At 38.0% G+C, this 17181-nt stretch overlaps 1 protein-coding gene and 1 non-coding gene across 2 annotated transcripts in view; both read left to right on the top strand.

The window, feature by feature from the left end:
* JMJD1C (jumonji domain containing 1C) overlaps positions 1–17181 on the top strand; it is a 305528-nt gene that overhangs the window by 1541 nt on the left and 286806 nt on the right. The window lies entirely within an intron of this gene.
* On the top strand, positions 5863–5935 carry TRNAG-UCC. The gene has a single exon. It is a non-coding gene; the product is annotated as a tRNA-Gly (tRNA).

The following is a 17181-nucleotide window of genomic DNA, read 5'->3' as shown; positions in this document are numbered from 1 at the left end:
GAGGCTGATAATACTACAGCTTACCTCCTGCCTTCCAGGGGTGACATAAAGCATGCTAAATACATGTTTAGAAAGTTCTCCCACTTGCTTGGGAGAAAATCAAAAGCAAATATAAGATTGTCTTGAATTCTTTTAAGGTCCCAGATTCAATACATTTAATAATATTTTCATTATTTAAGGAATGAAATCAGAAACTGCTTTCTGCTCTTGGGTTAGGTTCTTTTGCTTATTTACCCATATTTAGAAAGTATATTTTAATTTCAGGGATCTCACTAATGAAAATTTGCATTTGTTCAGAATCTTATTTTTGGCCATTATTCAGCATTATTTGGGGATCACATGTGCCACATAAGCACCAGTTTTCTGGAAAATTCTCTTGCCCAGTAAAACTCAAAGTTACTTGAATGGCATTCAGATTCCTCCATGAACAGGTCCTGAAATGTTTTTTACAGCCTTAATTTTTACTGTCCTCCCAACCTCTAAAGTACCCTTTCCCTACCATTTTTCTCTGAACCAAGCTGTATTTTCACCCTCAGTGCCTATGCCTAGACTTCATTTTTTCTTTAATGATTTGCCTCCCATTCTCTACCTGTCAGTTTTTCAGTGTGCTCTGCCATGAAGATGTCCTTGATTTTCATAGTTATTCATAATTTTCTCTAGGTCCCCAGAATTTATTACTTGAATATCTATTTAATACCTGTGTCATTCTGCTTTATATAATGGTTATGTTTTACTTATGCCTAATCTACTGGATGATAAAATGTTTAAGGACAGGTATGGTATATTAGTTATTTGTGTTTTCCTAGTGTCTAGAATAGGGTAATTGCCCAGTAAAAGTTCAAATAATGATTTTTAGTACAGTCACTCTCTTAAGTATGAAAACTTTATGAAATTTCAGCCTTGAACAGTGGCAGTCTCTTAAAGCTGTCTTTCTTGCCTTCTTATTTTGGAGGGGTCATCATTCTGAATATTATTTCACTGCATCATAATACACTAATGCTTTCAGGGGTTGTTGAGATATATAGGACTGCTCACTGCTCTCTGAAATGTCTGTAGGCTGTTGTGTGTTAAATTTCATCCTGTATGCTTGTTATATCTTCAACCTCCTCCACATTCGTGTCACTTTTTGCTGCTCTCAATCTGCAACAGCCCCCTTCTTCACATCTCAATATGCCGTGTGTTGGAAACCACCTACCCTGTGCTACAATTTGTGGAGTCAACCTTTTACAACTCAGAGCCTAGGTAGTGTTTATTCCCATTTTGTACACTGGAAACTGAGGTTTAGAGAGCTCACTGAATGGACAAATAACGCATAGGTGATAGAACTGGAACTCTAATCCACGCTTCCCGAGTGCTCTTTACATTATACTGTGATAGTTGAATTGTGTTTAAGGCAGTGGGTCCAGATGGGGGTTCCCTCTAGGAGGAAGTTGGGAGGAATTTTTGGGGGGTTGTTGGAGTGATTGGGGCTAACCACTAGCATTTGATGGGTGGGGGCCAGGGATGCTATATATATATATATATATATATATATATATATATATATATATATATACTCTTTGTAAATGCATGGGCTGTCCTGGACAAAGAATGTTCCCATGTCCTGCAAGGTTTAGGAATATCCTGCCTGACATTTGTGTAATACGTGTAATTATATGAACCTGGAACCTCCATTTTACATATAAACCATGGGTTTAACTGAGACTGAATTTTCCAGTGTCTGTGTCCATGCAGCTGCTGTGCGAAAGAAAGATTTGTTTCGTTCACAACTTAATCAAGAGTTGTTTACAGTTTTGGAGAATTGCATCACAAACTACTTTGCATTCATAGCTGTCATGGTTAGCTACTAATTACTCTTGTATGTCTTCTAGTTCAGTTTTGTTTCAAGATTAATATATTGAAATACATATTATCTTATTTTAAATGATTTTCATTTCGCTTTTCCATTCATATTTTATTTAGGATACGTGGGTTTGTTTGAAGTCTGTAGGGAGATTGTTTTAAATTTCATTTCAGGGTGATAAAGCAGAAGATGCAAAATATTTTATGAAAGGGGGACATCAAGCCTGATACGGTTGAGAACTCTTAGCCTAAACAAAGAGTAATTTCATCTGAGGAGAAGTCTCACATGGGAAGTACCCAGATTTTAGTAGTGGGTGTATAGTTGAGATTTAGTAGTACGTGGCCATTAGGTAAGTGCTTCATGGTGTAAGACAAGGCTCTGGAGACAGTGGGAGAAAAGGAAATACATTACCTGCTGCCTTTTAAAGTGTGGTCTCTTTTGGTGTACTTGAGATCATTTCTTGTTTACAAGATGGAAAATTGTTTCTTTAAATACTAAACTTAATTGATTTTTAAAAAACATATATTACTAGTATTCATTTGAGCACTTCCGTCATTGTATTCTACAAAGACTTTTCTTTGGGTATTGAGTTTAATCATGGTGGGATGCAGCATATTTAGGGCAAAGGACATCAGGAGACCTATTTTAATTGCCAGTAATGTGATATGTGGCAGGTCGATCTGTTTCCTGTTAAATGGGGATGATAATGTTATGATGATCCAATGCAAGGGGTTTTAAAAACTAAGGGTAATTAGACTATTAAAAAGAATTGGTTTCTCTTCTGCATTTTCACTTAGAGTTCCTGGGAGATATGTGGATTATGTGTCTTCTACATGTTAAAGGAGTTTATTTATTAGGAAAAAAAAGAGAGTGGGAAAGTATCTAGGAGAGCAGATAGTGAGAGAATTACAGGGTACAGAGATAGTATCTAATCTATATAATTAATGAGTATGCCATTGAAACTAAATACTAGGTCACCTGCAGTTTCTGTTGGAGGAGTATTTTCAAGTGCTTGAAAATATTTTTATTTATAGAAAGGCTAAAATGACTAAATGAGTCTACCTTTCATAGTTGTTTAGAAAATAGTGTGAGGGAGAGGATCTTAAAGAGAATGACTTAAAAGACAAAACCTGTTGTTTTTCCATCTGCTGCCAGATGAATGTTTTTTGTCTTAGCCAGTTTGCTTTATGGTATTATGGTTACAACAGAGGTCAAATTTGGCAGATGACATTGAAATCAAATTATAAGAAATAATATTGAAAATAAAGTAATTGGATTGCATTAGAATAGAAAGATTAGATTCTTTTTTTTTTAACATCTTTGTTGGAGTATAATTGCTTTACAATGGTGTCTCAGTTTCTGCTGTATAACATCAGCTATACATATACATATATCCTCATATCTCCTCCCTCTTGCGTCTCCCTCCCACCCTCCCATCCCACCCTCTAGGTGGTCACAAAGCACCGAGCTGATCTCCCTGTGCCATGCGGCTGCTTCCCACTAGCTATCCATTTTACGTTTAGTAGTATATGTAAGTCCATGCCACTCTCTCACTTTGTCCCAGCCTACCCTTCCCCCTCCCGTGTCCTCAAGTACATTCTCTACATCTGGGTCTTTATTCCTGTCCTGCCCCTAGGTGAAAGATTAGATTGTGAATTAAGTATTTAGTTACTAGCTAACATTCCATGAAGAAAGCAAAATATGTCTGTGATGGCTGGATCTAGGGAACACATATCAGGTTCTTATACATTTGAGGTAGCAGCTTTGCTTACAATGATTACGGATTTAGACATATTTGAGGCACTTTTACTATTCATTTAAATCATAGTTCCCAGTTTTGAAATCAAGGTAGATCTATGATTTTGGGTATTGTTCAGGTGCATATGGGGGTTGTTATGATGTCATTTACAGAGAGCTGAAATATTTGATAATTCTGTTATGTCTAGTAAGCAGAACTTTAAACAATTCTCGTTGATGTTTTTGAGTGGTAGTTGAAAGCACCCGGAATAAAATGCAAAAGGGTGAACAATGAAAAGTTAGTCTGTTAGTCTTCTTTTATCACCTGTCTCCAGCTATCCAGTTCCTTTAGAGGCGTATCTCTGTTGCCAGGTTTTGTTTTGTTTTGTTTTGTTTTTTGGCCAAGAGTAAAGTCTAGAACGAGACCCAATTGTATATAGGTATTTAGTCTAAGATAAAGGTAGAATATTACATCAGTTGGGACATGATAGATTTATTTAGTAAATGATTTTATGACAGCCAGCTAGCCATTTAATAAAATCTGAAGAAAAAGTAGTTCTGGATGGATAAGAACTGTAAATGTAAAAACTAAAAGTACCATGAAAGTATAAAAAGAAAACGTGAAGGTAATAAAATCATAATAATAATGGAAAGCCCTCTCAGAGCATGCCATAAAATCAGAAACCAAAAAGGCAAATTTCATAGACTTGATTGCATAAGAATTTAAAACCCCTATGCCTTCAAAAAACAATATAAATAAGATTTCAAGACAAATGACAAATTGGGGAAAAACATTCGTAAAACCCAACAAAGGTTAATATTCTTAATATACAAAGCACTCATTAAAAAAAGCATTAATTAAAAATGTGTCTCAACACTCAGAATCTCTGGTTTCCAGTCAGGGATGTAAGAAGCAGCTTAGGAGTTGCAACTCTAACAAGTAAAAAGCTGAACAAACTAAAAAATCAACAATTCTTCTTAGATGCTTCAGAGAAGTAAGGTCATAGGTCATAGGATAAACTGCTGTCTCCCAAATTTGAGAAACAGGCAGATATGGAGAATCACAACTCACTGGAGTGGAAACCTCTGCAAGAACCAGTGCCAGGGTAGGAAAACCTAAACTGTAATTGAATCTGGAGGCTCAGTGTGGACAACTCTGAGAGTTAAAAACTGCAAGAGAATCCAGTCATAGGAGCTCTACCTGATCTTCACAGTTAGTATTGAAGAAAAATTCCCCCTGCTGGAAGCAGGGAAACGAAAAAGAAACCATTTTGAAATATACCAGTGCATCTGCTCTTCTTAACAAAGTATGCCCTCGGGAGAAACTATTTCACCAGAGCCTAACCTAACTGGCGGAAGGGAAATACCCCACACCAGCCAGCTCTAGTCTTCCACCGGGGAGGGGGGAGGGGAGGAGGGAAAAACCCAATTTGAGCCCCTCTAGCCATACACGTAGGGGAAGGGAAATACATAACTCCTGCCCCCTCCAGCCATCCTGTCCCATCTAAGGGAGGTGGGAACTGAGAAGCATTGGTGAAGTTTACAGTCCAGAGGTTTAGGGTCACTGGAAGACTGAGACCTAATCATAGGACTATAGAATGCTCCCCCTTCCCCACCGTACCACTACTTTACCACAGTTCCTTTTACCCAGTGCTTCATGTCTGCCTTTCAACAAAAAATTACAAGGCATCTAAAAGGCAAAAAATCCATTTGAAGCGACTGAGCAGTCATCAGAACCAGAGTCAGATGTGGAAGGAATGTTGGAATTATCAGACCAGGAATTTAAAGAAGAACTATGATTAATATACTAAGGGTTTTAATGGGGAAACTAGACAACATGCAAGCATAGATGGACAGTGTAAGCAGAGAGGTAGAAATTCTAAGAAAGGATAAAAAAGGAATGTCCCTTCTAACCATGGCTTTTTGGCATCATACTGGAAGTCCAACTTAATGCAATAAGATAAGAAAAGGGAAAAAAATTATACTGAATGGGAAGAAATAAAACTCTCTTTGTTTGCAGTGTTATTTCTACATGATTGTGTAAAACATCAGGAGTAATTGACAAAAAGATTCTTGGATTATAAGTGATGATAGCAAAGTTGCAGGATACAAGATTAATATAAAAGAGTTAATTGCTTTCCTATATGCTATCTGTGAACAAGTAGAATTTGAAATTGAAAGCACAATATCATTTACTTTAGTGTCCCCCCAGATGAAAAACTTAGGTATAAACCTAACAAAATTAAGATGTATTTGAGGAAAACAATACAACTCTGATTAATTCCCTGGTGGTCCAGTGGTTAGGACTCTGCATTTCCACTGCTGGGGGCCCGGGTTCAATCCCTGGTCAGGGAACTAAGATCCTGCAAGCCACACAGGGTGGCACAAAAACAGAAACAAAAACAAAACCCCAAAACTCTGAACGAAATCAAAGACTAAGTGGAGGGCTTCCCTGGTGGTGCAGCGGTTGAGAGTCTGCCTGCCGGTGCAGAGGACACAGGTTCAGGCCCTGGTCCGGGAGGGTCCCACATGCCGCGGAGTAGCTAGGCCCGTGAGCCACAACTACTGAGCCTGCACTCTGGAGCACGTGCTCCGCAACGAGAGAAGCCACCGCAATGAAGAGGAGCCCCACTCGCTGCAACTAGAGAAAGCCCGCCTGCAGCAACAAAGACCCAACACAGCCAAAAATAAAATAAATGAATTTGTTAAAAAAATAGAAAATGTCTTTAAAAAAAAAAAAAGACTAAGTGGAGAGATATTCCACGCTCATGGTTAGGAAGACTCAATAGTGTCAAGATGTCAGTTCTTCCCAACTTGGTCTGTAGGTTCAGTACAATCCAAATCAAAATTCCAGCAGGTAATTTTGTAGATATTGACAAACTGATTCTAAAGTTTGTATGCTGAGGCAAAAGACTCAGTAGTCAACTCAGTATTGAAGAAAAATAAAGTCAGAACTGACACTACTCGACTTCAAGACTTGCTATAAAGCTACATTAATCAAGACAGTATGGTATTGGTGAAAGAATAGACAAGTACATCAGTGGAATAGAATAGAGAGCCCAGAAATAAGGGCATACAAATATAGTCAACTGAACTTTGACACAAAGAAGCAAAGGAAATACATTGGAGCAGAGATATTCTTGTCAACGAATAGTGCTGGTACAACTGGACATCCACGTGCAAAGATGGATCTAGACATAGACCTTATGGCCTTCCATAAAAATTAACTAAAAGTGTATCATAGACCTAAATGTAAAATGCAAAACTCTGAAACTTCTAGAAGATAACATAGGGGAAAACTTAAGTGGCCTTGAATATGGCAATGATTTTTTTAGGTATAACACCAAAGGCATTATCCATGAAATAAATAATTGGTAAGCTGGACTTCATTAAAATTAAAAGCTTTGCAGATGAATAGGCAGAGGACAGAGGATTTTTAGGGCAGTGAAACTATTCTGTATGTTGTTACAGTGGTATAAATATGTCGTTATACTTTTGTCCAAATCTATACAATATACAATAGAGTGGATTCTAATGTAATCTGTGGACTTTGGGTGATAATGATACGTCAATGTAGGTTCATCAGTTCTAACAAATGTAACGCTCTGGTGGGGATGTTAATAGTGGGGAGGTTGTTATGTGTGTGGGGACAGAAGGTATATGGGAACTCTTTGTCCTTTACCCTCAATTTTTTTTTTTTTTGCTGTATGCGGGCCTCTCACTGTTGTGGCCTCTCCCGTTGCGGAGCACAGGCTCTGGACGCGCAGGCTCAGTGGCATGGCTCACGGGCCCAGCCACTCTGCTGCATGTGGGATCTTCCCGGACTGGGGCATGAACCCGTGTCCCCTGCATCGGCAGGTGGACTCTCAACCACTGGCCACCAGGGAAGCCCCTCCCCTCAATTTTTGTGAACTGAAAACTGCTCTAGAAAATGAAGCTTATTAATGAAAAAAAAATCTTGGTAGGAAAAAAATGCACAAATATCAACACATAATTTATAAAAGTGGTGCAAATGGCCAGGAGAAACTGTAATCCTAACTGATTTACGAATACACTTGGTCCAAATTCAGAACTGGGTCTTGTTCAAGAAGCATAGTTGAACCCCAAAAGTTATTAAAAAGGAGTTCCATTTTTTCTTCAAAGAGCATTAAAGGGAATTTAATTCATAAACCAGATTATTCTTGCAAGGTCTTTTCTCCTCCCCATTTCTCTTACTGCCCTGGGGCTTCTTACAGGTCACACTCTAAAGCTTTTTCCTCAGATCCCAGCTAACAAGATCACTTCCCCCCAACATTTCTTACTTGTTGCCTTTATTGTGTTGGTCAACTTAGTATCAGCAAGTCATTCCTTTTTAAGAAAGAAGGAAGTGGAAGGAGGAGGGCCGTGGACATTCACATGTTAATCAAATTTTCCATGTCATACTAAGAAAATGTTTTCAGTTTCACTGATTATTAGGAAAATCCAGATAAAAATTTTCTTTCTTATTGCCAAAGTGTCAGATAGAGTATTATTGCTTAGCTGTTGGTGAGAGTGTGTGGTACTCCTAAGTCCCTATTGAAATTTTTTTTGGAGAAATAGTACATGTTTATATGTATGTTATATTTACATATTTGTAGGTGACAGGCCTTTAAGTCCTCCTTCTACGAATTTATCCCCGGCCTTTTAGTTCAGTCTGTGTGAGTATGGGCCCATCAAGTATATATTTAAAAGGTTTATTTTCATCCTCTTTCTGTTACGTTTTCAAAAGTGACTCCAATGTATATATCTCAAAATTGTTTGTGCAACCTGTGTTCAAAACCTATGATGGTTCTTAAAAGAATAATAGGTTCCAGTTTCTATTCCAGACCAACTAAATCAGAATCTCTGGGTATGGCCTAGGGATCTTTTTAAACAAGCTCAACATAATTAGATATAAAATTAACTATATGATTAAATAATTAGAGCCATTCTTTCGGGCTCTCAAGTTTGTGAACTTCTGCTCTGATCAAGCTCCAATCCCATCCACCCTAACCCTGGAAGGACTTGAGTGGAATATTTGTCAATCCTTAATTCTTTGAATTTCAGTTCTCCTTGCCTTACCTTGAAATTCCTTTATATAATTTACCACCCTCCTTTTTTTAAAAAAATATTTTATTCCTGGTTCTAAGAAATCATGTACCCCTTGCTAAAAATCACTCGAAGGAGCTCTTCATCTTTCTTTCACAACTCCTTCCAGATACTCTGTGGTCTTTCTTCCTTCTCTCCTTCCCTAACACCTTCCCTTCTTTACTGCATCCTATTTTTGAGACTTATCCTGTTGTTACTTGTGGCTGTAGTTCATAGATTTCCACCACTATGTAATATCCATCATACGTAGTATATACAATATATTTTTCATTCCAAATAAGGATATTTTGGATGTTTGAAAAACTTTTTTTGCTCCAGCTGCTTATGTTAAGGTTTATCTAAGGTGTGTGATATGTAAAACATCACATTTAAAGCATAATAAATATCATATTTTAAAAATTGTAGATATGTTTATGATTGTCATCCTTCCTACTAGGTTTTAAGCTTCTTGAAAGCAGGAGTTGTCTAACACATCTCATCGTGCGTTACCAACCTTACATATAATAATAAATATTCGCTTAACTGAGTTGAATTTTGTTCTTTACTGTTCATGCAGCACCCTCTTAAAAACCCAGTTTTCTATAAGCCTCAAATTTCACAAGAGAGAACTATTGATAAGCAAAATACTTAGCCATGTTGTAATACGTGAAAATCGCATTAAAAATTTCAGCAACTTGATCAAAATAAATATGAATTAGCAGGATAATGTCAAGAATTCTTAGTTCTTATTTGACAATTTTAAATTGGTACATTCTTGAAGTCTTTTAAAATATTAAGCTATCACTTTAGTTTCTCTTTCTAGAGATGGAAATAATGACCTCTAGTTAATTGTGTGATATTTAACTAGTGTTTACAAGCAGCTTTCATTTCTCCGGTCTAGAATAATAGGGATAATGTTAAAAATTCTAACAGAAAAAGAGAAAACTGGTTATATTTTTAAACATTAAGGAATATTTAGCTTTATGATTAATTTTATTATAGGACTTGTACTATTCTTTTAATTTTTATTTTATATTGGAGCATAGTTGATAAACAATGTTGTGTTAGTTTCGGGTGTACAGCAATGGCCTTGTACTATTATATTAAAAAAAAAACTGTTGCTAATAGGGTCGTATTGGTACTATGTTGAAAAGTTTCTTGAAGGCAGCGCTCTCATGCTTTTTATTCACCTGTCCTGGGCCTGGCACATTGGCTTCAGTTCACGATAAGCACTGTACTAAGGAGCCTGGTTTTATGATCCCAACTCTAGCTCGTTATATGATGAGACCTGAGCAAGTCAGTTTACTTCACTGGACTTCCGTTTCCTCACCTGCAAAATAAAGGTAAAACTTCAGACTGCTTGCTGTTGTTGTTTTTTTAACATCTTTATTGGTGTATAATTGCTTTACAATGGTGTGTTAGTTTCTGCTTTATAACAAAGTGAATCAGCTATACGTATACATATATCCCCATATCTCCTCCTTCTTGCGTCTCCCTCCCACCCTCCCTATCCCACCCCTCTAGGTGGTCACAAAGCACCGAGCTGATCTCCCTGTGCCATGCAGCTGCTTCCCACTAGCTAGCTGATTTACCTTTGGAAGGGTATATGTGTCAATTCCACTCTCTCACTTCATCCCAGCTTACGCTTCCCCCTCCCCTTGTCTGCAGTTCCATTCTCTACGTCTGTGTCTTTATTCCTGTCCTGCCCCTAGGTTCTTCAGAACCTTTTTTTTTTTTTAGATTCCATATATATGTGTTAGCATAGGGTATTTGTTTTTCTCTTTCTGACCTACTTCAGTCTGTGTGACAGACTCTAGGTCCATCCACCTCACTACAAATTCAATCTTGTTTCTTTTTATGGCTGAGTAATATTCCATTGTATATATGTGCCACATCTTCTTTATCCATTCATCTGTCAATGGACACTTAGGTTGCTTCCATGTCCTGGCTAGTGTTGTGATCAGAAAAGATACTTGATACGATTTCAATTTTCTTAAATTTACCAAGGCTTGATTTGTGACCCAAGATATGGTCTGTCATGGAGAATGTTCCATGAGCCCTTGAGAAGAAAGTGTATTCTGTTGTTTTTGGATGGAATGTCTTATAAACATCAATTAAGTCCATCTTGTTTAATGTATCATTTAAAGCTTGTGTTTCCTTATTTATTTTCATTTTGGATGATCTGTCCATTGGTGAAAGTGGAGTGTTAAAAGTCTCCTACTATGATTGTGTTACTGTTGAATTCCCTTTTTATGGCTGTTACCATTTGCCTTATGTATTGAGGTGCTCCTATGTTGTGTGCATAAATATTTACAATTGTTATATCTTCTTGCATTGATCCCTTGATCATTATGTAGTGTCCTTCTTCATCTCTTGTAATAGTCTTTATTTTAAAGTCTATTTTTTCTGATATGAGAATTGCTACTCCAGCTTCCTTTTGATTTCCATTTGCATGGAATATCTTTTTCCATCCCCTCACTTTCAGTCTGTGTGATTCCATTGCTGTCTGAAGAAGGGGGCAGGAGGTCTTTGCACCTGCTAGTGTTGGAGGATCTCCTGCAGAGGTGGGGGGTGGCTGTGGCTCACTGCAGGGACAAGGACCCTGGCAGCAGAAGTTCTGGGAAGTACTCATTGGCGTGAGCCCTCCTGGAGTCCGCCATTAGCCCCACCAAAGAGCCAGACTACTTGTTTTTATAGGGTTATTAAGGTAATCCTTTAGACTGCTTGTCTTCATAGGATTATTAAGAGAATTAAACAAGGTGTATGAAATCCCTTTATAAGCTGAACACTGTGATGGGGATATGAGATATTATTTTTAGATTAGTAAAAATCTAGCACAAATATTCAAGACCACCTTTTAACACTGAATGTGGGAGAAGCATACTGTCATGTATGGGAAAAAGTATTTGCAGATAACCACGGCCCAGGATAATGTGCCAGGCAAAAACGTTTATTGATTTTGAAGAAGTTCATAGGAAAGGGAGAGATTGCTCTGTTTGGGGGAAAGGACTCAGATGCTTCGAAAGATGATTCTTTGGTAGGGTCTTATACTAGTAGAAAAGAGAGAAGAGAACACAGGCAGGGAGTCTTGAAAGTTCAGTGCAATGCTGGAAATCAAGTAGAAATACTGTATTAGAGAAGTGGAGCCTGGAGTGTATGTCTGTCAGTGCCATACTATCTATAGGCTATGAGGAACCCTTCCAAGGACTTTAAGCAGGGGAGTATTGTTAGATGGGCCTTTGTGATCCTTCATCAGGGTGAGCGATGGATTTGAGGAAATACTGGAGGCAGGGTGATCAGTCCCAAGGCTATTATGTTAATCTGGGGGGAAAATGATCAGGGATTTAACCAAAGGCTCTTAACTTGGGGTATACAAATTAGGTGTTCCTGGATAGAATTCAGGAGGCCGTGAACTTAGAAGGTGAAAAATTGCACTTTTCCCCACTACACCTTTCCTGAAAGTTAGCATATCCTTCAGCTATGAATGTAGGAAACAAACGACAGGAATATTTGTAGTACTTTTAACTTTTTGTCAATAGAAATCACAAATATTTTCATATCCCGTTAAAATCGTTGCAGGTGTCTTGAAATATTACTTACACCACACGTCGTTACTCTGAAACTATGGTAGTTATTAGGTCTGCTCTGAGGTCTTATTATTGAATGAGTTGATAAAGAATCACATATAGTGTTACCAAATCACATTTTTTTTTTACTGTTTTGATAACTGTATTTCAATACAATTTTTTTTTTGTAATCCCATACTTAAGAAATTTCTTAAAAAACTAAAACATTATTTTGATTCCAAGTTTGATTAGACTACTAAAGGGGCTTATGACACAAAAAGATTAAGAACTCTTGGTAAACTGAGGCAGTGGCTCTTCCAGAATGTACTGGTACTTTGCCATTTTTGGCAAGTCACATTAACAAGTTTGAGTCACTTTACTGCTCTAGAATAAAGTAGTTGAACTAAATGATCCATGAGATCTCTTCCAGCTCTAAAATTCTGCTCTTGACTTGCCAAACCAACATTTCCATAGCCTGTCCCATCTCACTAAACTACATCACTCTCCAGTCAGTACATCAAGTGAAAAATGTAGGACTTATCCTTGATTTCTTTTTTTTCTCACCTGTCCTCACCTGTCTTCTCCAAGTTCTCTCATTTCTACTTCCTAACCTTCTGAATCTCTGTACCTTTCTCTCTCTACCACCTCTCTCAGCTGGACTACTGCAAGCCCTCTAATGGATCTTCCTATTTCTGTTCTTCACCTGCTATAGTCTGTAACCTGCATAGCAACCAGAGGGGCCATTTTAGTACACAAATGATAGGACTTTGTAAAGCTTAAGACCCCCTCCAATGGCTTTCCTTGCACTTGGATTAAAAACCCTGGGTGAGCTGGCCCCTGCTTGTCTTTCCAGCTTCATCTGCTGTCACTCTCCTCCTGGCCCCCTAAGCTTCAGCCACACTGGCCTTTTTTCTGTTCCTATAAACATGTCATCCTACTTTCTGTCTTAAGGTCTTTGTATTTATTGTTCCCTACTCCAAAATGAGCAACTTTCCCCTCCGTATTGGATTCTTAATGCCATTCAGATTCCAGGGAGCCTCCTTCATTGATCACCCAATCTAACATAGTCACCTAATCACTCCTACATCATCCTATTCCAGTCCTCTGCAGTAGTACTCACCACTGCTGCTGTTCTTGTTTTCTGTGTCTCCTCTACTTAGAACGTAAAGTCTGTTAGAGCAGGAACATTGTCCTGTTTTGCACTTATTATATTCCCAGTACCTAAAAATAGATGTTTATTGAAATATTTTGTATTATTTCAATACATTAAGTCTTAGTCCGTGAGTATTTCGGACTACACTAATTACTATGAGAATATTCAAACTAGTTGCATTTTACAACTCACAGGGGCTAGTGTTAGCTTGAAGAGCGGAAAAAGTGTCCAGAGCAAGTAAAATGGGGAATGAGAAAGAGTTTATAGTTATTGACGATTTGATAATGTCATTATATAGGAAATAAAAATAATTCTAAAGATTCCAAGGAAGTGAATCATAAGTTGTTTCATTCAGAGAGCTGGGGATGGGGCGGTTGTGAGTCAGCTGTATAACATCCTTTAGGATTTTCATTGGTTAACTCTAGCTAAAAAAGTACAAATGTAAATAATGACTTTATACCTTGGGTATGATTTTTTTTTAATTTAATTTTATTTATTTATTTTTTATACAGCAGGTTCTTATTAGTTATCTGTTTATACATATTAGTGTATATATGTCAATCCCAATCTTCCAATTCATATTAATAGTTTTTTTTTTGGCCGCACCACGTGGCTTGCGGGCTCTTAGTTCCCTAAACAGGGATATAACCCAGGCCCTAGGCAGTGAAAGCACAGAGTCCTAACCACTGGACCACCAGGAAATTATGGATATTAAAATTTTTGTTCACAAGCTGCCCATAGCATTTTATGGAGTGTGTGCCAACCAAAATCAGCTATAATATTATGGTCATTTTAGAATGTCATGGTAGAGTATGGCTTGTAGCAGCTCAAGTGGAACTAGCAAGGAAGCAGAAAAGGGAAAAGACAGCACTTATGAGACACAAGCATGTGAACTCTGGTGGAGTTAGGTACTTCTTAGTCCATCAGTATGATCCAGATCCCAGAGATGGAGGCCAGGATAGAGACCCAGTGATCATACCCTAAGCAGCTGCCAGGAGGTGGTCAGTAGTTGAAGAAGCAGAGCTAGGCAATTGGACAGAGGGTAAGTCAGTCAGCAAGTAGTGAGGAGAATCAGAAAACAATTGCAGGAAACCAGGTAAATTAAAGAATTGTCCAGGGCTTCCCTGGTGGCGCAGTGGTTGAGAGTCCGCCTGCTGATGCAGGGGACGCGGGTTCGTGCCCTGGTCCGGGAAGATCTCACATGCCGCGGAGCGGCTGGGCCCGTGAGCCATGGCTGCTGGGCCTGCGCATCCAGAGCCTGTGCTCCACAACGGGAGAGGCCGCAACAGTGAGAGGCCCACGTACCGGAAAAAAAAAAAAAAAAAAAAAAGAATTCTCCAGGATTCATAGCAAAGAACGAAAGTTGAGTCAACTTCAGCTGCCTTTATTCAGCTCATCCTAGTAACTGAGAGCTAATCTCACAGTTTCCTAGGCCTGCCAGTGGTAATAAAAAGCAGCTGGTGGGTTATGAGTGTGAGATTTGGAGGGAGGAAGAGACTGGAGTAAGGGTGGAGCAGACATATTTCTGGGGTAGAAGCGTTTGTTCGGCAAAGAATCAGACGTTGTTAGATCCATCTTAGATCGTTGAGGTCATTTAGTCCATCGTTTCCCCAGATTTTCACACAAGATATCTCTTAAATTGTTTTCTCATTTTGAATCCCATATTACAAAAATATTTTTCCTCAAAACCTTTGATTATTAATGATTTGCCTCCCCATTTTTTTTTACCAAAGACTGTAACTAGAGCAGCATATGCTATGCATACTGAATTGACGTTAAGTTCAACTAAAGGGAAAAAAACAAACTACAATTTTAGCTACCTTGTATGGCATTTACAGTTAAATGGTTTAATTGGTTGTTTCATGTAGATTTTTCAAATATTAAAAATAACCTATGGCTTTTAGAGGTTGAGAGCTTTGGAGCTTGGCCATTGAAGCCCTAAATTTATTTCTCACGCCCTTTAACTTGAAATCTTTGTCACTTAAGAGTATGTCATTTTGCATAGGGTACTTAGGTCTAAGACTTAGTTTCCCCATTTGCAAAATGAGTATAATAATAGTATCTACTTCAGGAGGTTATTTTGAGGATCACGTGAGATAATGCTTTTAAGCACTGGCATATTGCCTGTTACATAGTACAGCTTCAATAATTATTAGCCATTATTCTATTTTTATAATTGTTATTGCTATTTGGAGCTATGCAGCTCATATTCCTGGGATTGTAGATTTTGGTTTCAAAGTTTGATCTTTTTATCCCCAGGAATTGATTCCCTCTCCTTTAACCCCAGGAAAGATGGAATTGAGAAAAGAATTTATTATATTGGCAGCTGTGACTGGAGGGGGAATGAAGAGCTGGCAGGTTTGTAAAACCTCTAGCCTTTTCAAAACAACAGCTGTGCTCCATTCACTGAGCACACAGCGAGGGGAAACAAGCCTCAGCTTCAAAAGTAAGTGGATTATGGAGGTGCCGTAATGAGCTGCTGCTGATGTTTTAGAGGTTATCTTATGTTGAAGTAAGGAGACAGAAGGGGTGAGATTTGCAAATTGACAAAATTTGTAAAAATGATGCTCACCTTAAGTGTTTTTCATGCACTCCATTTTATTGCAACACATTTCATAATGGGAATCTATGAAAATGAATGTACATAAAGTAAAGTATATTTCCTTGATAGCTGTTGGATGTTATTTTAACATGGGAAGAAAAATGTTTCCCTTAGAAGTTGTATTTCAGTTCATTGCAGCTCTATTTACAATAGCCCGGAGATGGAAAGAACCTAAGCGCCCATCATCGGACGAATGGATAAAGAAGATGTGGCACATATACACAATGGAATATTACTCAGCCTTAAAAAGAAATGAAATTGAGTTATTTGTAATGAGATGGATAGACCTAGAGTCTGTCATACAGAGTGAAGTAAGTCAGAAAGAAAAAGACAAATACCGTATGCTAACACATATATATGGAATTTAAGGAAAAAAATGTCATGAAGAACCTAGGGATAAGACAGGAATAGAGGCGCAGACCTACTGGAGAACGGACTTGAGGATATGGGGAGGGGGAAGGGTGAGTTTTGACAGGGCGAGAGAGAGTCATGGACATATACACACTAACAAACGTAGTAAGGTAGATAGCTAGGGGGAAGCAGCCGCAAGGCACAGGGATATTAGCTCGGGGCTTTGGGACAGCCTGGAGGGGTGGGATGGGGAGAGTGGGAGGGAGGGAGACGCAAGAGGGAAGACACATGGGAGCATATGTATATGTATAGCTGATTCACTTTGTTATAAAGCAGAAACTAACACACTATTGTAAAGCAATTATACCCCAATAAAGGTGTTAAAAAAAAAAAAAGAAGTTGTATTTCAGTCTTACTCATTTTAGAAAAGATTATTAAATGGTGAATTAGCTAGATTTTAAATACTGAAATGAAGTCTTTACCCTCTCTCTACCTCCTTCCCTCTCTCCCTATCTTTTCCTCCCCATAGCACCACGAGTTTGTTCTCAGGTGGTGATTTTGCTGGAGAATTAATAAAATAATCACCTGGCAGAAATAGTGGTACTATTCTTAATAAAATGATTTTTTTTAATCCTGAAAAGAATCTTATATTTAACACCTTTTAAGAGTAAGTACAGGGAGAAAGAACTGAAAAATCTAACATAGTAATATGGTTTTTTAACTTTAAAATCAAAGCACAATTAACATCAGTACCTTTGGTTTAGTCCTGCAATGAATCAATTTTTGTCTTCTGCAATACCTGTGTAGCTGGTGTAAAACTTACTGATGCTGATTGTACGATTAA

Source organism: Phocoena sinus, chromosome 16 (genome assembly GCF_008692025.1).
Source record: "Phocoena sinus isolate mPhoSin1 chromosome 16, mPhoSin1.pri, whole genome shotgun sequence".
Lineage (NCBI taxonomy): Eukaryota > Metazoa > Chordata > Mammalia > Artiodactyla > Phocoenidae > Phocoena > Phocoena sinus.
The sequence above is the reverse complement of the archived record's forward strand: the minus strand, read 5'-3'. Positions and strand labels throughout refer to the sequence as shown.